The sequence below is a fragment of the Monodelphis domestica genome, chromosome 1, assembly GCF_027887165.1.
Source record: "Monodelphis domestica isolate mMonDom1 chromosome 1, mMonDom1.pri, whole genome shotgun sequence".
Taxonomy (NCBI): Eukaryota; Metazoa; Chordata; class Mammalia; order Didelphimorphia; family Didelphidae; genus Monodelphis; species Monodelphis domestica.
The window spans coordinates 431,969,900-431,991,110 of NC_077227.1; the positions used below are offsets into that span (position 1 = coordinate 431,969,900).

The window sequence follows — 21,211 nt, forward strand, 5'->3', positions numbered from 1 at the left end:
TTAGACATCAGAGACCCCAAGGTCTTCTACTACATCAAGCCATTGCCTGTCATCCTGACTTTCCTAACTCTTGAAGAGAAAACTAGGCTGAAGTGCCTCACATAAATTCCCTTCACACACAAATCAAGACATCATCCTTTTATGTCACTGATCATCTTAGAGAAAAAAGAACAAGCAATAATTACATATTTACATATACATATATGCATATATATACACATTTGTATATATATGACTATATTTGTTTAAATATACAAGTATATTGTATTTATTGTACATCCCTACAGTGACTTAATTACTGTGAGAAGTTTGATATGATGCATCATCTCTGCAGAGAATTGGGTGGCATTTTTCTAATATGGAAAACTCAAGGAAGAGTTATGTGAAGATTAAATTAAATCTCTCCTCTGATTGTGAAGATTAAATTAACTCCCCTGTCCATTTTTTAGATGTAATCACCAAAAGTGTAAACACCCCATTCACACTTGAGTGGGGGAGGTCTGTGACCCACCTGTGTGATAGTGGGTGATGAATCAGAATCAAACTGACTGCAGCTTGGGCAGTCCTAAGCAAAGCTTCAGCTATAATTGGTAGATGTGAAAGTGGAAGAAGGCTCAGGAAGTGAAACAAAAGAAAGTGTATTTAAAAGGGACTTACAACTTCCTGGGAGAACTTCATCTTCTTCTGGAGTTCTGAGTTTGAGGCTGATGAAGAATCTGTTGACTGGACCTGAGACCCTGTACTTGGTGAAAGTGTTCTTAAATCTCTCCCTTTGGACTGACACATGGTAAATGAAAAGAGCTGACTCCTTTCCTAGATTTTCTAAAAAGACTAGCCTCAGGAGATATCTATCCTCCTGAGAGAGGCTCCCTGCATCCCCAGGGCGTCGGCTCAAAAGCTGAGACCTCTCCAGCTAAGGGCTAAACTACCCTGCCTGGGTTGAGCCAGGGTTTGGAACAAAATACTTAGAGCTTAGGCTAGATATCTTACCCTATCCTCTCTCTAATTTCCTACTTCATTCTTTCTATATTTTTAAAAATAAACTGTAAATAAAATCTCTTTGGAATTTCTGGTGACCCTATTCTTGAATAATGCAGTCCAACTTTTTATATAAAAATCCTAACCAAGCTTATCACAGAATTCCTGCCTCAGTAATTTCTTGGAAGAACCTACAGTATTTGGGGAGAGAATTGGTTGAGTTCTCATGTGAGGAGCTAGCTACGTGTCTAGCTGTTAGTTATGGCTATGATTTTACTGGGGCCTACTCTTACTACTGGGGACTACAGAAAATACATGATTTATTACTTATGTTTATTTGGGTATATGATTTGGGGTTTTGGTCTTACAAGATTATTTGCAAAAATGAATAATATGGAAATATAGTTTTTGTGATAATACATGTACAACCCAGATTGAATTGCTTGTCAACTCCAGTAAGAGGGAGGGAAGAAGGAAGAGAGACAACTTGAATCATATAACTTTGGAAAATTTATGTGGAAATTTGTTATTAAAATAAAATAAAGATAAAACATTTTTAAATGCCCTTATCTTTCATCTTGTAACCAATACCAAATATTGATTCCAAGACAGAGGAGCAATAAAGGCTAGGCAATGGGGGTTAAGTGCTTTTCTCAGGGTCACACATCTAGGAAATGTTTAAGTTAAAATTTGGATCCAGGAGCTCTTATCTCTAGGCTTGGCTCTTAATCCACTGAGTAATCTAACTGTCCCCAAGTAATCTACTTGTTTAGTGCAGTAACAATAAATCTGTCCAAAAATTATTTTATAGAACTAGAAAAATAATTTAAATATTAATCTTGAAGAACAAAACATCAAGAATATCAGGAAAAATGATGATAAAATGTTAAAGGAAAGTGGCCCAGGATTATCAAATCTCAAACTATATTACAAAGCAATTATCATTAAGACAGTCTGGTACAAACTTGAAATAGTGTGTTCAATTAATGAATTTATTAAATGCACAAAATGTAGTAATAAATGATGATAGTAATTTAAATTTTGATAAATCAAAAGATTCAAATTTTTGGGAAAAGAACTCACTATTTGACAGAAAAAAAACCTATTGGGAAAATTGGAAAATGGCATAGCAGAGCCTGGGAACAGATTAATAGCTCACATTGTATAATAAGATAAGGTCAACATGGGTACAAGATCTAAATATAAATGCTGAAACCATAAGCAAATTAAGGGAGTGTAGAAGAGTTTACCTGTATGATCTATGGAGAACGGAAGAATTTAGGACCAAACAAGAGACAGAAAGTATTCTAAAGTGTAAAATGGCTAATTTTGATTATAATAAATTTAAAAGATGTTGTACAAACAAAACCAATGCAACCAAGTTAAGAAGGAAAGCAAAAGACTGGGGAGGGGGGAGATTTTACAGCAAGTTTTTCTAATAAAGGTGATCTGGTACTGCTTTTTTTTTTCAGGTAATAAACCTTTATTAAGTGCTCCTTATGTTCTAAGCACTATACTAAATGCTGGGGATGCAAATTAAAACATGTGATTTATCAACTGTTTATTTAGGCATATGTTTGGGGGGTTTTGTTCTATAAGATTATTCGCTTACAAAAATGAATAATATTAAAATAATTTTCACGTGATAATCCATGTATAACCCAGATGGAATTGCTTGTTAACTCTGGGAGTGGGGAGAGATATAATATGGATCATATGATTTTGGAAAACTTATGTGGAAATTTGTTATTACATTTTTAAAAAAATTAAAAGATAGGGCGATCACAAATTACATTGCTCATCTAAGCAATTCTGGCTTGATATGGGCAGGAAAGTATGTTTTATTAATTATACTTATTAATTTTTTAAATTTTCAGTTAAAGTAAAGCAGGCAGATCTTCGTGTATGGGTCTTTAAGAAAAGCTATATATAAAATTGAGTAAAATCTGAGAACAAGGAAATAACTAATGTGGAATGATCAAGATTTAACCTTAAGGTGCCAACTTGTTGTTTTTTTTTACTATACCCTTAACTTCTGTATTAGAATCAATACTTACTAATGGTTCCATAGTAGAAGGGAGGTAAGGGCTAGATAACTGGGATTAAGTGACCTGCTCAAGGTCACACAGGTAGGAAGTATCTGAGGTGAGATTTGAACCTAGGACTTTTCATATCCAGGACTGGCTCTCTATCCACTGATTCACCTAGCTGCCTCCACAGTGTCAAAATTTAGAGGATAGTAACATCCTTCAAAAACAACTGAGCAATAATGGCACCTTATTAGTAAGAATGATTCCTTAAAATGAGAAGTTAACAGTGTGGCTGGTAATGCCACTTTGGATGAACCTATTTTTGACCTTCAGGTGTACCAGCCAATCCCAATCTCCACAAGCAGACTCTCCAGCACTGTCTAAAATGCATTTCCTTCTATATTCTAAAGGTTTATTTGATGCTGCCTCCAACCATAAAAACAGATAGTCACATGACTAGTAGGGAGGGATAGTTATTGGGAAATTGTCATAGTTTGTGGTGTGTGCAGTTAAAAATAATGAAAATAAAACATCACCTAGGAATAAGTATGGAAAAATTATCAGTACCACAACATGATAAACGTGAAAAAACTGGGGTATAAGACTGCTCTCCCAGAAAAATCAAGCTTCATCACTATATTGAGCAATTGTTAACTCATTTAAAATATGGATTTTTCCCATGCACATATTATTACAGTAGATAGAGTATTGTGCCACTGAAGGTATCACCAAACAAAAATATGTGTATATGTATGTATATAATATATATACATAATTTATGTATTTTGTGTTTCTATTTATCAGTTCATTCTCTGGAGATAGACATTCACAAGTTATTCTTTCAATATTAATTCGATGGCTATATATAATGATTTCTTGGTTCTATTCATTTTCTTCTTTATTTTATGTAGGACTTCCAAGTTTAAAAAAAAAAATTGTCTGCTCATCATTTCTTACAGTACAGTAGTATTCCATCACAACGATATACCACAATTTGTTCATCCATTCTCTAATTGATGAACATTCCCTCAAACTCCCAATTTTTGTCACCACAAAGACAATTGCTATAAATATTTTTGAACACATAAGTTCTTTTCCTTTTCCCCTTATCTTCTTGGGAGTCAGAAGAGAGTATTCAGAGTTTTATAACTCTGGGCATAATTTCACATTTTTCTACAAAATGATTGAATGAGTTCCAAGTTCCTTCAACAATGTATTAATGTGCTCATGTTTCCATATACCTTTCAACAGTTCTTATTTTGGCCTTTTGCCATTTAAGCCAATCTAATAGATATGAATGATATCTAAGAATTTTTAAATTTGCATTTCTCTAATCAGTGCTGTTTTAAATCCATTTCCGCAGGTCTATAAATGGCTTTGATTTATTTATCCAAAATACTGTTTCTTAACGTCCTTTGACCATTTATCAATTGGGGATGGTTCTTATTCTTATAAATTTGAAAAAGTTCTCTACATATTTTAGATATGAGAACTTTCTCCAAGAAACTATCTTTAAGCAGACCTGGGAAAACATTATACACAGTAGCAGAAATATTGTAAAATGATTATCTGTTAAAACTTGGCTACTCTCAGCAACAGGATGATCTGGGGCAATCCTGAGAGAATTGAGGAATGCTACCCCCCTTCAAAGAAAGAACTGCTAAGTCATCTTTCACATCAGTGTATTTATGGTTTTATTTAGAGGTTTGGGTTATATATGAATATGCTTTTACAACAATGACCAATACAGAATGATAATAAAAGTAAAATTTTTTAAAAAGAAAAAAGGATATATAGATCTTTCTTTACCTTTTAATTAAAATAACTAATTTAATATTTTAATTCATAGATCATTAAACATTTGGTAGAATTCACTTGTAAATCTGTCTGATCCTGACAGCTTTTTAAAAGGAAATTTATGGTTCATTAAATTTTTCTTTTCAAAAATTGACTTATTTAGGCATTTTATTTCCTTGGCTACATATTTTTTGTAGGCATTTTTCCATTTCAATTATATTGCTTTATTTGTTAGCATGTAATTGAACAAAATAATTGCTGGTAATTGCTTTAATTTCATCTTCATTTGATATCCCTTTCATCTTTAATGCTAGTACTTTGGTTTTCTTTTCTCTTTTTAAAAATCATATTAACCAATGCCTTATCTATTTCCTTAATGTATTTATACAATCCAGCTCCAAGTTTTATTTTTTTAATTCAGTGGTTTTCTTACATTCAATTTATTGATCTTACTTTTGGTTTTTAGAATTTTCAATTTGGAGTTTCTTTGGGAATTTTTAATTTTTTTTCCTTTTTTAGTTTTAAAAATTGTATTCCCAATTCATTGATCTGCTTTTTCTGTATTTTATTAATATAAGTATTTAGAGATAGAAATTTTCCTCTAACCACTGTTTCTTTTTTGCTATATCTCATAGGTTTTAGTATGCTGTCTCATTATGACCATTCTCTTTAATAATATTATTTATTGTTTCTATGACCTGTTCTAAATCACTCATTCTTTTTTTTTTTTCAAAACACTGTCTTAGAATAAATACTGAGTATTGGTCCTAAGGCAGAAGAGTGGTAAGGGCTTGGGGTTAAATGATGTCCAGGGTCTCACAGCTAAGAATGCTTAAACTCACTTACACTTTAAGATTCTTATTTCGTCTCCAATTATTTTCTACTTTTTGTTTCCATGTTTTCTTATTATATATAGCTTTAATTGCATTATGGTCTGCAAAAGATACATTTAATACTTTTCCTCTTCTACATTTAACTATAATGTTTTTGTGTCCCAATGTATGGTTGATTTTTGTAAACACTATATAGTTCTCAAAAGAAAGTATACTCATTCAATTCTTTCCACATTTCCATCATCTTTAGCTTATCCAAGATTCTATTCATCTTCCTGACTTCTTTATTATTGATTTTTTTTGGGTTAGATTTATCTAATTCTGAGAAGGGAAAGTTGAAGTCCTCCACTGTTTTGGATTTGCTGTATGTTTCTACCTGCAACTTATTTCACTTTTTTGTTTAAAGATGTGAGTGCTATAACATTTGGTGCATATAGGTTTAATAAATAAAGCCAAGAACCTGACTTCAGCTTCCATTTTCCTGGATCCATAATATTTAGTTGGGGAATTTGACTTTCCCTTATGAATTCTAATAAAAGATGAGGAGATTTCTGAAATAAATGTCAACATGAAGACATGAACAACTTATTGGGATGGAACTGTTGTTCCTATAGCCTATTAGTTGGTAGGGTAACATGTAGCCAATTAGTTGATAATGATATCCTCTCTGATTGTGAGAGTTAAAAAAAAATCAGTCACAGTTAAATACATTACCAAGAAATGGAGTGACATGTTCAGACATAATCTACTTAAAGTTAGGGTAGCCTTAATGTCTTGATGGGTTTTTGTCCATAAAAAAAAAAAGATATCTATGAATTTTGTATAACCAAATCAATAGAAAATATCTATGGGTTTGAAAATTATACAAAATTGAAGAATTTGTACATGTACTAGATGACTAAATGTCCATGATAAGGGAAGATTATTGCATCTTAAAAATTAAATTGTGAAAAAAAGTATTTCAGGAGGAAATTGGTAGGAGAGAATTATTGGTGGAGAAGCAGGGATTTATTCAAATCTATAAGTATACTGAGAAAATAGGACTAAACAGTTGAAATAGTAATATCTATTCTGAGAACCCACCAGGTCAGCATATGGGTTTTTCTGTTCAGGCCTTCATATGTAAATCCACAGTCTTTGTTATTCCCATGAAATTATGGGGGAATATTGTCTTTGTATTGCCCTGGCTGCTTGATATGTGACATATTTTACTTATCCCCTGTCTAGCCCTCTTTGATCCATCTTTCTTTTAATTTTCCCACTTCACTTTCTTATAAAGGACTAATTGGGATATTGTGAAAAATTTTTCTTAGCCATTAGACTCTTGTTACTGGAGGTGTGCTAACAGCTCATATACCATTTATTGTAAAGATCCCCTGGGTTGGCTTAAAATTAAAGGACTTAAATCTCAGGAGATTTTACTTGCCTCCATAATTAGTCTTCTCAAACAACTGATTTCACATTTAGCAAGATGCTGTGCAGATTTGGACCTTATCTAGACCTTGACAAATGGCATGATAACTCCAGAAGACCAAAAATTCCAATTTCTGATCAAATGGTGGAACTAGGTCCATGAAGAGTCTTACTCTTTTAGCTCAGTCTTGGAAGTTCCATTAATAGAAATGCATTGTCCAAGGTAAGAAATTTGAAAGACATCTCCCTCCCCTAAGTAGACTAAATTCTAGGAATCATTATTTAATAGGTATATTAACTATTTAAATGCTGAAAGGAGGGGTAGGGGAGGAGAAGGCACCTCTTAAATTATTAAAAGTCTTCGGAAAATTATTTAAATGTCTCTAAGCAAAATGTACTCTTTTAGGAGAAAAGTGGGAAGGAAAATACAAAGAAAGTTGCAACAAAGAGGATGAAACAGAAACATTCTAAGATATTACATAAAGGCTCTCAATTATACAGAAGATTCAATACAAAGAAACAGATAAGTAAACATAAAATTACATGGATAGCAAGATGATGTGTTCATAGATCAAGATGTACATGTCAGTGATGATTGACTGATGTAAAAATATTTATCCTGGATAAAATTAGCTGACATGATAGCTGTCTTCTTACTTTTTAATTAGTCATCATGTTGAAAAGAGAATAGAATTGCTTCACTTGGTGCTAGAAAGTGGAACAATAACTAAAAAAGATTTATTTCTAGGGAAATTTTAGCTGAAAGGATGAATCTACAACACTACAAAGGACTGTGTGACCAATGGTGGAGTTGGCTCAGGAATGTGGTGGGCCATCCCCAAAAGAGTATGGCCTACATTCCTATAAGAGGGACAAGCAAAAAAAAATCCCAGAAGGTTAGGAAAACAACAATAGGCTTCACAATCTGGGATAACTCTGCTGTAAAGAGGGCCAATGAAAAAAATTGTAAGGATAACTGAGGATAGGCATCATCTCACTGATGAAACATGTCCTCTTTGTATATTGATGCCATGATATGAAGACACATTCAACCCATTCAATTTGCAATTTTGGCAGAAGATTGGAAAAGGAAAATGATAGGCAAGGAATGGATAGAAATTACAAGAAGGAAAATTTCTAATCTATAAGAAAAAACTATTTGAATAAAGAATAGTTGCTCAAAACTAGAATAATTTACTTAACAAGGAAGTGATATTACTACAGATAATCAAGCATGGCTCAGTTTACCTGTTTTTGAGGATGTTATAGAAAATACTTGGTGATTTGGGCTGGTCTAGATAATCTCTGAGGCACCAACTCTGTGATCTTCACATTCTAGTTCTTAATTTCACGTATCTAAGTTCATTAAATACTAAGATCATACAATGACACTGACGAACATAATTTATGAATATTTGAAGTGATTTTTAGGGAAACAAGTCATGAAATTTAGGATCTGATATGTACATATTTTCACCTGGCAAAAATTGAGTAAGTTACACATTTAGTCATCTTACTAGGCACCTACCTATGAGATCACAAGAAATATGGGGAGGGACAGAAATGAAATATTCACAGTTTAGAGCCAAGAATGTAATTTTGAGTAACCCTTTGATAACACCTGAATACCAAATAGAAATAGAGTGCCAGGTCTCCCCTAATGAGGAGGAATCCTACAGAGTGTATTAGATGCTCAAGAGACCAACGCACACTATGACCCATTAAAACAAGACTATCTCAGAGATTCAGACTTTATTAGGAAAGTAATTACTCTGAACCATAAAAGATATTTGCTGATAGGAAAGGGTTGATTTAAACTAGTTTTATACTCTTGTCCCTTTCTCTTTCCCATCTTTCTTCTCTCTTCCTGTACCTGTTTCAAGAATTTAAAATGTGCTTTCTGACTGTTGGACAAGATCACTGTGCTTTCTATCCTTCCTAGAGGATAGTCTCAGCTCTGTGTTCTGTGTTCTGCACTTAAAGTCTCTTCATTGGTTATGAGATATTTTAATACTTTTTTCTGCAGTCCAGGAAATAATTCATATATATATGCATATATGTATATATTCCTAATTATATGTAATAATACAGACAAGTGACAAAGTGGAGAGGTTTAATGAAGGAGGAAATTGATACGGGATGTTTCAAGGGGATTTGAATTCACCAACTCTTTGACTTTATATTTTTGTTTTGAGAACACTTATCCATCAAATTTGATATACCAGTATTCTTCCTTTGGCAAGAGAAACAGACAGATGGATTTCTATTTATGACTTGGGTCCATCATTATTTGCACAAACTCCTCAGAAAATGGTCCAGAATAAAATGATAGCTTGAATGAAACAAAATTTTCTTTAATGAAGGCAGTATGTGAGTACCATTTATATCATCCTTAAGTAGGGAAGGTTAAACAGTGGCTAGATTGCTGGGTATGGAGTTAGAAAGACTTAAGTTCAAATCTTACTTCAGACACTTTCTTGTTGTATGACACTAGACAAGGAATTTAATTTCTATCAACCTCAATTTCCTTAAGTGTAAAAAAGGATAACAATAAAACAGACCTCACAGGATTATTGTAGTAAGAAAACCTATATAAAGCCATTTATTTCCCTAAAGCCCTTTATAAAGTTGAATATTATTATTATTGTAAGAAAAAAACTAGTTTAAAGTGGAATAATCATCTCATTATCTGTTTGAATAGGTTAAGAAAGGATTTAGTTCCTCATCTCAACATCTTATCATACCTTAACCTGACCTATCCCAAACAGGCATAGTGATCATTAATAGAAGAAGCCCTGAACAGACAACACCCAAAATGTAATTTAAGACATAAAAAAGAAGTGATACGTTTATTAAAAAATTTATTGACACAGCTATAGAGAATAACGGGGCATTTTCTGTGTCAAAACATAGGTTATTTCAGTGTTGAAAGTAGTCCATGACATAGTGGAAAGAGGTCTCTGAGTCAGTGATTCTGGATTCAAATTCTTGCTCTGATGCTTACTACCCCTGTAGCCCTAGAAAAGTCATTTAATATCTTTACTCCTCAATTTTCTTATTTGGAAAATGAATGATTTGGATAAGATTGCCTCTGAGGATCAGAACTGTCTATATTTGAATCCTATATTGAATTGTGTTATCTCATACAGATCTAAAAAAAGTCAGGATCCTGTCTCTATACATAGATCATGGGGTCCAAAGTATCATCCTTCACCTAGATGATCACTATTGGCAAGTTTTAACAAGTCAGAACCAGCTATTTCAGGAAAATTCTGATTCTCCTTCACTAACCTCTCAATACCTTAATCTTCAAAATTCTTAGGACATCATATTTTAATTCAGAATCTCCATTTGGTGAATTCTAAGAGAGTCACCTAAAGGCTTCTACTGTCTATTTTTGTCACTAAAAATATAAAAAGAGCATGAAGTCAAATTAGAAATAATTGGCTATTTTGATAGGTTTGCATACTGAAATCACTTGTGATTGGGAATCAGTGCCTTGAAATCAAACATACATAATATTGACTAACAAAAATCTAAATGGTGAATAGAAAATCAAAATACAAAAACATTTTGACAAACAAAAACAAAGAGGCAAAGAGAAATGAAAAATGCAAAAAAGCACAAATATAAATTCTGATACCTGAGTGCAAATCAATAAGGATAAAAGTACATATGGAAAGGTAGCAGTTCATAATATTTTTTAAATCCATGGTTTCAAGTGTACTGAAACTGTGATATTATTAAATAATATAACATGGTGTCCAAAAAAGTCAATGGATTCTTAGAAATATAGGTTCCAGAAAAAGAGAATTCTGGTTTTTTACTTTATTATTCTGTATACTTCTGGGGACCATAATGTAGAATGTTAATGAACTGTATCATAGCCAGAGAATGTCATGGGGACTTGTAGAAATACTACATTAAGATAATTTAATGTTTCTCAAAATATTTAGAGTGAAATATATTAAAAAAATTTTTTTTAATTCATTGGCAATCTGTTGAAAGGATGGGAGGATGGTTCCTAGCAAGACATAGATGGCATTAGATGAGCTCTGAGTTTGTTTCCATATATGTAATTGCATGGTTTTATGAACTTTCTCTTTGTTGCACTCTCATTTCACAGCAGAGTAACAATAGTTAAAGGTTTTCCTTTTCTTGGATTTACCTTTTTGTGCTCTCTGGAGCTCTGAACACAATCATGCTCTCAGGTTGGTAGACTTAAGAATTAATGAAGAAAAAAGAAAATTAAAACATGAAAGGAAAATACAAAGGAAGGTCAGAACCAGAAACCAAGCATTCCAACTCACACTCATTTTATTGACAATCATATCTTATTTAAAAGACTTAATAATGGAGCAAGAGGTCAAAACAATCATTTTTCATTAAGTTATACCACTCAAGGGTGCTGTAAGGATGAATTACTCTGAAATGCAGTATATTTATAAAGAAAGGCAATTTATTTCTTTCAAATACTAACAAATATAAATGTCCTGAAAGATTTTCTTCAACAAGGAGACACAATTTGTTTTGATAAGCAAAAACCACCTGGAAAGGCATATAGACTAATTCAGTTAAAATGACTACCACTTCCAAGGGATAGCATTTTCCTTATAGGTTATTACCTAATAATAATGAAATGTTATTATAGAAATTTGGACCTCAGTACTCAATAGAAACCATATTTTCATTGGCACTTTGTAGCTTCCTATACCTATATTCAAATGCCTATTATAAAAAGTATATTTTCTATGAGAAACAGAAGAAAACACAATTCTAATCATCATAATAAAAACTAAACAGTACCCTAAGCTTGAATATAAGATTATGTTTTTCCTTGAGTGCTGGTGCTGGTGAAATTTAGATTGAATTAGGGGAGGATAGGAATTAGACATAACTGTCTGAAAAGTTTTTTTAAGCCATTATTTTAGAAATCACAAGACCTAATTTCTCTATTAATTTAAATTTAATTCAAAATGTGATTCCTTTCCATTTTACTTGATTTTGTTCAGTGACTTGCATCATTCCCAAGAAAAATGACCAACATTTTGGCTCAGAAATGAAATTAAAGTCAAGAAAATTTGGAGGGGGAGGAAGGAAGGTAAAAGGAAGTAGAGTTATGAGAAGTCAGAGACAGAAAGAGATAGAGATTGATCTTACTGAGGGATTATAGAGGAAACACTTGGGAAGAAATAAGAATCAGATGACTTCCCAAAAGTCATCACATCATGTTAGAGGTCTATGCTAATCTGATTAATATCCTTATAGGTCAGGAAGAATAGTATCACAGTAGGTGATCAAGGAGAGGGAGCAGAGAGTAACCAGAATATTGAGATTTGGTGTATTCCTGAGCTTAATGTTAGCTACTTTAGAGAATGGGTGTATTGCTCCCTGGAGAATATAAGGCATTTTCATATTTGTTTCTCATTAGATTCTTGGGAAAGGCAGGAATTTATATGCACAATGGGCACCAACTTCAACAATTAATTCTCATTGAATTATATATAAAAATGTGGGTAGAATCTCCTAAAATTCATTTCACCTGCTTCTATAAAATATTAATTAACAAGGAAATACCTATGAAATTCAAGGTGTAAATGTTTCTATAATAAAATGATCTACATTATTATGGAACAGATTCTTGGGGACAGGATTCCAAGACTCCCAATATGAGAATGACTTGCAGAGAAATAATAGTCTTCACAATCTGTAACCTGTCATAGAGTTTCTTCTCAGTGGTAGTGTCACTTTTTCCAACTCATCTCAATTGTAGAACAATATTCTGGACCCATCCCTACCTTCAGCAATCAACTAACATTAATTGAAGGACCTATTATATACCATTCACCATATTAGATACTGAAAATACAATGAAAAAAATCAAACAGGAAATGTCTTTTAAAAAGAACATTCTACTGTCATTTTTGTCCAAATTTGCATATTTAAAATACATATGCATGCTTTTTATCATGCTTGTTTCTGAAAGTCAACTCAAAATAATGTTTGTCTCCTCATTTCCTTATATGTTTGCCTTTTCTATTTGATTAAATTCTATAATACATGATAGAAGAGATCCAAAAAGGTAGAAGGGAAAACATTTTCCCAATTTTCAAAAAAAAAGAAGAGCATGCACAAATTAGATCTCAGGGATGAAATTCTAAAACTGATTCTTAAAAGGTTATTCTGGGAAAAAAAAAAGTTCATCTGGGAGTATTTAAGAAGAAATAATCTATGAGAACCAACATGACGTCTTTAAAGTAGAGAAATAACCTTATTTGGTTTTTGAAAAGAATAACAGGATTGATAGCCCCTGTTATATAATTCGTGTTCTAGTCTTGGATGAGTATAGAAAGTATACCAAGATTACAGCAGAATATTTAGCAAAATCTCTCATAAAATAATTTTGGATAGACACAAGAGATACAGTCAACATAATTATAGAATTAAATGGATTTGATCCTTGTGGAATGACTGAAACAAACTGCTAGTTTGATTGCAACAAATTCTTGAAACTTTTGTCAGATTTGAATTGCGGCTTCACTATAGTAAGATGACATTTAAGAAGTAGAAATGATGAATCTGATAACAAGATACTAAAGTATTATATTTATAGTATAGTATGGGAGTAACTGTGGCTATGTAACAGTTTATATAGGAAAATCTTTTGAGGTTTTTCAGATGACAAGCTCAAAATGAGTCAATAGTTTCACATGGAATCCAAAGAAACCAATGCTATTTGATTGTATGTGTGTGTATATATGCATGTATATACATATATACAAACATATATATGCTTATACATATGTATATATGTATTTATAGTGTATATATACTACAATAGCCAGGATTAGGAAATAAAAATCCCATATCACTCTTTTCCTTTTTATCCAGTATATGGAGTATTGTATTTAGTTCTGGGTGCCTCATTTTAGGAAGAACATGGCCAAGTGGTGAATCAAATACTCAAGATGGAGAAGAGACTGGAAATCAAAACTTAATAGAATCCGTGGATAAAAACATATCAAAGATGATCACACCATGGAACTCAATTTTGCTTCTGTCTCACTTTCCTTTTAATCTGGAGAGATTTTCTCTTCTAGCTAAAAACCATTTTCCTCTCAGTTGGTCTGATTTCACTGGGTTTTAACTTAGTTCTTCTTTACATGGTTGAATCTTGTTTATGCCACTGTCCTATCTAAGAAAGTTGGTCTTCTACTAAGTCCTATTGATTGTTTTTTTCAAGGTTTCTGAGAGAAATATCATTTGAAAAACCACTATAGGCATTAGGTATCTAATATTAGCAAGTGTATGGAGAAAGGATACATAAAAATTGAAATCCCATCTGCCAAGTTCTTTGTGCCCTGGGATATTCAGTTTTTGTGTAGAAAAACTGACCAACCAGAGAGTGGTATTAAGTAAGCTACCTCCATTTTGCTGCATATTCCTATTATAGTTATACTAGACAAAGAAGTGTCTATGAATTGCATTCATATTAGGTGATAAAATGATGATTGGTTATTCACCAAATGCCAGCTGGAGTAGAAGTAAAAGGAAGAAGATAGAGGAAGCAAAAGTGTAGAAAAATAGAAAATAAGGAAACAGAAGAGGCAAGAGTTGAGGAGGAGAAAGAGAAAGGAGCAAAGAAAAAAAAGAGGATGTAGTGGGAAAGGGGGAGAAAAACAGATGAGGAGAAGAATGATTAGGAAGGTAAGGAAATGACAAAGCAAAAGAAAAGGACAGGAGAGAAATGAAGAGGAGGAGAAGAAGAAGAGGAAGATAGAGAATGAAGATAATTACTGTATAGAATATACATGTTAATAAAAGGATATGAATACCAAATCTTGTTCCAAAATAGAATGTAAGGTGGAGGGCGGTGCGGAGTTGGAGTCAAAATGATGACATAGTAACAGGAAAATCTTAAAGCCCCTCTGAATCTCCTTCCAGATCAATTATTACAATGCATCTCAAAAGGACAGAAGTCAAAACTGGATGAGTAAAAGTGTCCTTCCACTGGACATAGCATGAAAGGTAGGCAATGAGAGATGCTATAAGGGAACAAAACTGGACAAGGACAAGGAAAAGTGCAGACTGACCACTCCTCCCCACCACCTACCATGCCAGAGTCAGAGCCTAGGCCAGGGAAATCTCCAAATTCTCAGGGACTGGCTGAAAGCACCATAGACTTACCCCCTAATGATGTTCCAGGTCCTGGCAGTGAGACTCAAGGCTTAATAACATGGAGCTTGGTCCCAGCACCAAGGGCAGCAGGGTGGTCACAGTGGTGGAAGCACAGGTAGGGAAGATAGCCTTAAGGCAAAACACAGTGCAGCATACTATGCTACGGACCCACCCTTGAAAATCCTAGCCACTGAAGGTGGGATTCAGCTCCAGCAGTATAAACAGGTAGCAGAAGCAAGTAGTAGCAGCAGCTGAGGAAGATAGCTACAAGGCAAAATTCTTTGAAGTATGTTACACACAAAAAACACCAGATCTACCTGCCCTCACTCAGGCCTCTAACAGGGAAGGGAAGATAGTTCAAAGGCAAATCCCCGTGACAAAGAAGGTATGATAGCAATGACCACCAATATGCAGGAATCCCAATTTTCCAGGGGGAAAAGGAGTAAACAACAGCAAAAATAAGTTCTTGAACCTGGAAAATGTTTATGGAGAAAAAGAACAAAATACAGAAGCAAAAGAAGAGAGTGAGAAACAAGCAAAGACATGCAAACATCTCCCCCAAAATGGAAATTGGTCATGAGCTCTGGAGGAACTCAAAAAGGAGTTCAAGAACCAAGTAAATAAGAAAGATAAAGGGAAAATGGGAAGAAAAATGGGGAAAAGAAATGAAAATAATACAAAAAAGAGAATAACAGCTTAAGAGACAAAATTGTCCAAATGGAAAAAGCACAGAAATTAAATGAAGTAATAAGCAAATTGGAGACCAGAATCAACCAATTAATTATGTATATACTTTGAGAACCACAATATTCTAGAGGCTGAAGAAACATTAAGTGTAGATAAAACACAATTTTTTCCTTCAAGGATCATTTACTCATTATACAGGTAAGAATCTAAAACAGAAAACCACTATACACAATTTTACATAATTATTGCAAAACAAAATCATATATGAAAACAGAAGATAAGAGTTATTACTAAGGCAGAGGACTCAAAGAAACCACTAGGTAGCAATTAAAATTTGAGTTGAAATGTTGGTCAAAAAATATTTATTTAACAATTGCTCTGTTAGGCACAGTACTTTTCCTAAAGTACAAAGTTCAACCAGATGACACACTGCTCAAGAAACTTAAGTGGTGACCTATCACACTCATGATTAAAAATAAAATTCTCTACTTGACATTCAAATGCCTTCATAACCCCAACCCCTCTGACCTTTCTAATCTTCTTAGATAAACCATTCATTCTAGTAACACTGACCTCTTTCAAACAAGGCACTTCATTTCACTATGCTGTGTATTTCCTCTGGCTCTAACCTATGTCTGGAGTGCTTTTCCTTCTTATCTCTACCTCCTGGCTTCCCTGACTTTCTTTAAGTCTCAACTAAAATATTATCTTTTATAGGAAGCCAGTCCAATTATTTTAAGATCTCTTATCTGTTGATTATTTCATATATATGTATATAATTTTCCCTATGTATAACTTGTTTGCCCATTGTTGTTGGTACATTGTCTCACTCATTATATTGTGAAGTCTTCAAAGTCAGGGATTGTTTTTTGCCTTTCCTGGTATCTTCAGCACTTAACACAGTTCCTGGCACATAGGAAGCACTTAATAAATGTTTATTGACTGATTGACAAAAGATAGTCCCTAATTTCAAAGAATCAGATTTCAAAGAATCAGAGTCTAAAGTGGAAAACAACATATAAATCACTATATACAAATAAACTAGAAATAAGATAAATTGAAAATAAAATGAACACATGGTAGGCAATAAAATTAAGGAGGATCACAAAAAGCCTCTTGAACAATGTGGGATCTTATTTGGGACTTGAAAAAAGTAAGGGTACACAAAGGGTAAGGAGAGAGAGCATTCCAGACCAATCAAAACTCCCAAATGTGTGAGACAAAGTATCTTGTCTAAGTAATAGCAAGGAGGTCAGTGTCAATGAACTACATAACTTGTTGTAGGAGGGAATGGGGGAGACAGTATAAAGTGTAAGAAGATAAATCAGTATTAACTAGGCAAAGAGAGGAAACATGAACTTCATTACCTATTAGGCTCCCTTTGGTGTTCCGTGCCACAAGGCTTTCTGATCAATTAACAATCAACCCAAAAACATCAATGACAGAAAAGGAAGTTAAAGTCAGAGATGATCATGATCATTCTGCCTTGTTGTTCCAAGGGATTCTTCTCTGATCCTTTTGTCTCCACCCTGGAACTTCGCCATTGTCTAACAGTAGACTTATATCTGCCATTAAGACAGATACTAGCAAAGTCACTTTCTCTCTACTATACCATGAAATACACCATACAGTGGCTCATTGTATAAGAGAATGTTTTTAAGGCTTTGAGTTGCCAAGCAATGAATTGAATTTCTTCTGTTAGTTTGAACTATTCATCAGTGAAAATAAACTTTGGAAATGCTATCATGATGGATATTGATGCTTTGATGGAAGGTTGGATTAGATGACATTTCATATACCTTTCAACACTAAGATCCTATCATTTTATGGTTACATATACAGATACAATAAGTATCTGTTGGTCCCTTTCAAAAGAAACTAAAAGGGGCAGTTGGGTAGCTCATTGGATTATGAGCCAAAACTAGAGAGGAAAGGCCCTGAGTTCAAATCTAGCTGTGTGACTCTGGGCAAGTCACTTAATACCTAATGTCAAACTTTTAATACTCTTCTACCTTGGAACCCATTTGGAATATCATTTCTAAGACAGAAAGTAAGGGTTGTTTATTTGTTTGTTTGTTTGTTTGTTTTAAGCAGGAAGATCAAACATGAATCACAACAACCAGACTTGGGTGACAGAATTTCTTCTTCTGGGTCTTTCTGAGGATCCTCAGACTCAGCTGCTTCTCATTATATTATTCTTGGGGGTCTACTTAGGTACTGTATTTGGGAGCTTTCTCCTCATCTACCTGGTTCTAACTGACTCACACCTCCACACACCCATGTACTTTTTCCTTTTCCACTTGTCTCTGGCTGACCTTGGTGTTTCTACCACCATTGTTCCCCAGGCTGTAATCCACATGCTAACAGGAGGAATGCCATTTCCTTTTTTGGATGTGCAGTTCAGATTTTTCTTTCTATCATTTCTGGAGCAACACAGTGTTTATTGTTAGCTATAATGTCCTATGACCGGTACTTGGCTGTCTGTGACCCCATGCATGACTCTCTCATCATGACAGGGAGGGTATGTGGGCAATTGGCTTTGGTGTGCTGGGTTTGTGGCACTGTAGCATCCTCAGTTGACACTATATTCATACTATGCCTTCCCTACCAAGGGAACAATAGAATTGAACATTTTTTTTGTGATGCCCCAGTTCTCTTGACTCTAGCATCTGGAGACACTCATAAAGCAGAGTTAGCCATTTTCTTCATGGGTGTAGTGATTCTTCTTGCACCTGTGTCTCTGATCCTGGTCTCCTATGGATTGATCTTAGTAACTGTCATCAGGATGAAGACAAGCTCAGGAAGACTCAAGGCATTCTCTACCTGTGGCTCCCATCTCCTTGTGGTCATCCTTTTTTATGGGACACTAATTATTGGCTACATGATACCCAAGTCTTCCAGGGAGCAGATCAAGCAGGTTGCTGTGTTCTATGGTGTTATAAACCCTATGCTTAACCCTCTTATATACAGCCTGAGGAATGAGGAAGTTAAGAGGGCATTCAGGAATGCAGTAAATAAAATTTTTTTATTCCATTCTCGTAGTTTAACTACATTTGGTCACATATCTTACCCACAAAGTTTATCATTTATCCCACTGGCAAAAAATGATCATACCACTATGACTGGCATTAGGGAATGCATGAAAATATTGTCCTTTTATTTCACATATACTTATATCTATATATATGTCTGCATAAAGATATGTGGGAGTAAACATATAACTGTATATAATTACAATGATTGAATTACTGAGAGATGTTTAAGATGATGCTTTAATCTCTCCAGAATTCTAGGATTTTTGCCAATATAAGGAACTTAGTGAAGAGTATTGCCACTGAAATTTTCAAAGATCCAAGAAATAATTCTACCCTGGAGTTTGAAGTAGTTATCTGTAGCATAGGAACTCATGGCAACAAAATGAAGCAATCAAATCACTGGGAATATAATTGAGAAATGCATACAAAGTTAACCTAACCTTTTAGATATATGTATACACCTGTGATTTTATCATTATAGGGAACTACAAGATAATGAAACTTTCTCTACTAATGAAGAATTATAAATATTGTAAGATATATTCTCTTACACAAAAGTTGCCCAGGGACAAGGATGGATTAAGTGACTTACCCAAGGTCACATAGCCAATGGAGTTGTGATTTAAATACCACATTACTTGACACTGAGGTCAGTTCATATTTACTAGGTGATCCTGCCCCTCTGACTTGATCTTAATCTAGTATTATTAGAAACATAGTTTAATTTGTTTAAGGTTTTAGTGACATTGTGTTCTATCATTATTAGTCCATATCTACAGAGCTGTCTTGTCCTGAATGTAGCATTGTAAGAGACAGTCCTAAGCTGTGTATCCAGATAGTGCTAAAGAGGATAATGAGAGAACTTAAGACAAGTTATACGGAGACTGCTTCAGACACTACCATGATCTAAATTTATACTACCATTGGTAGAGTAGGGTGTGAATCTTTCTTGCCCTCTTAAAACTCCACACAAACAATCAAAATAATTACATAAAATTAACACTAAAAGAGGCAAAAACAGACAGGAGTCCTGAGTGAAGCTGAGAGCCAAGGACAAGTAGGGAGAAAGGTTCTGACTTTCCTGGCCTCAGTCCCAACACCTGTAGACTCTAGGGGCAGGAACAGAAGAAACAGGGAAATTTCAAGACAGCTCTGGAGGGCAGTATTAGCAATTTCACCTTGTTTGCTGGGCTGGGGGAGCATATATCCCTGAGGATACCACTGAATCTGAATCTGTAGTTGAAGGGCCCTGGGAGAATTTTTTTTTTGTATTTTGTATTTTGTAATACATTTTGTATTTTGTAAATACATTTGTAAAATGTATTTTGCTGCAGCCTTAGTTCTGGAGACCCTGGTTGGCCCATAGTGAGTTCCAGACCCTAAGGCACTGATGACAAACCTACGGTTTGGATGCCAAAGATGGCACACAGAATGCCCTCTGTGAAATTGTGGCCACTCTTCCCTTTACACCCCTCTCTCCAGAGTTTTTACTAGAAAGGCAGAGGGCCTTGGGCAGAGAAGGTCCTCCCCCTTCATCATGCCTAATGACTATTTTACATCCCCCATGCCTCCACTCAATAGCCTAATGGGAATGCTTTCTTCCTCCCCTGTGTGGGGTAAATGGGGGGGGGGGGGGAAGCAGGGCATGCCTGGCACTCAGTGGGAGGAGGAGCATAGCACTTAGTGTGTGGGAGGGGGAAGTACTTCATCTCTAAAAGCTTCACCATCACTGCCCTAAGGGCAGGTACTCAAGCCTCTTTACTAACAAAAGAGGGAGTTTGGAGGTCCAAGAAGAGGGAACCAAACCTTGCTCTAGCCAGACCTCTGGTGGTAAGTGAAGAGGAATGAGGAAGACCTATGTACCAATGAGTATGTTTGCTCAGGGCCTGGGGCCTTGTCAGTTGTGGCCATCTCCAGGAAAGTGGAATCCCTGATTGTTGCTGCAGGGGGAGGCATACTGGCTGCTTATAGTTGCAGTGGCAGCATTGCCCATGGGCTCTTGTTGGGGTACCTGAGGTCAATCAGTGAATGGGGCTTGAACAGAGAAATAGGAGTATAACTGTCTCTGTACTATAAAAATTGAAATAGCTAAATAGGACCCAGGAAAAAAAAACAAAAAATATCCTGAAATCTGAGGTAAAATACACTCACAGGATAGGAACATTGGGACTCTGGGGGGAGGGAGGGAGCCAATAAATAAGACTATTGACCTGGTCACTAAAATTTAAAAGTAAATAAATAAGAAAAGGAAAGGAAGCAA

General features: G+C 34.5%; 1 pseudogene; it reads left to right on the forward strand.

Annotated features, from left to right (window-relative positions):
• The first annotated feature begins 18,021 nt into the window (after window positions 1–18,021).
• Window positions 18,022–21,010, forward strand: LOC100010826 (olfactory receptor 2D2-like; annotated as a pseudogene).
• Window positions 21,011–21,211: the final 201 nt, after the last annotated feature.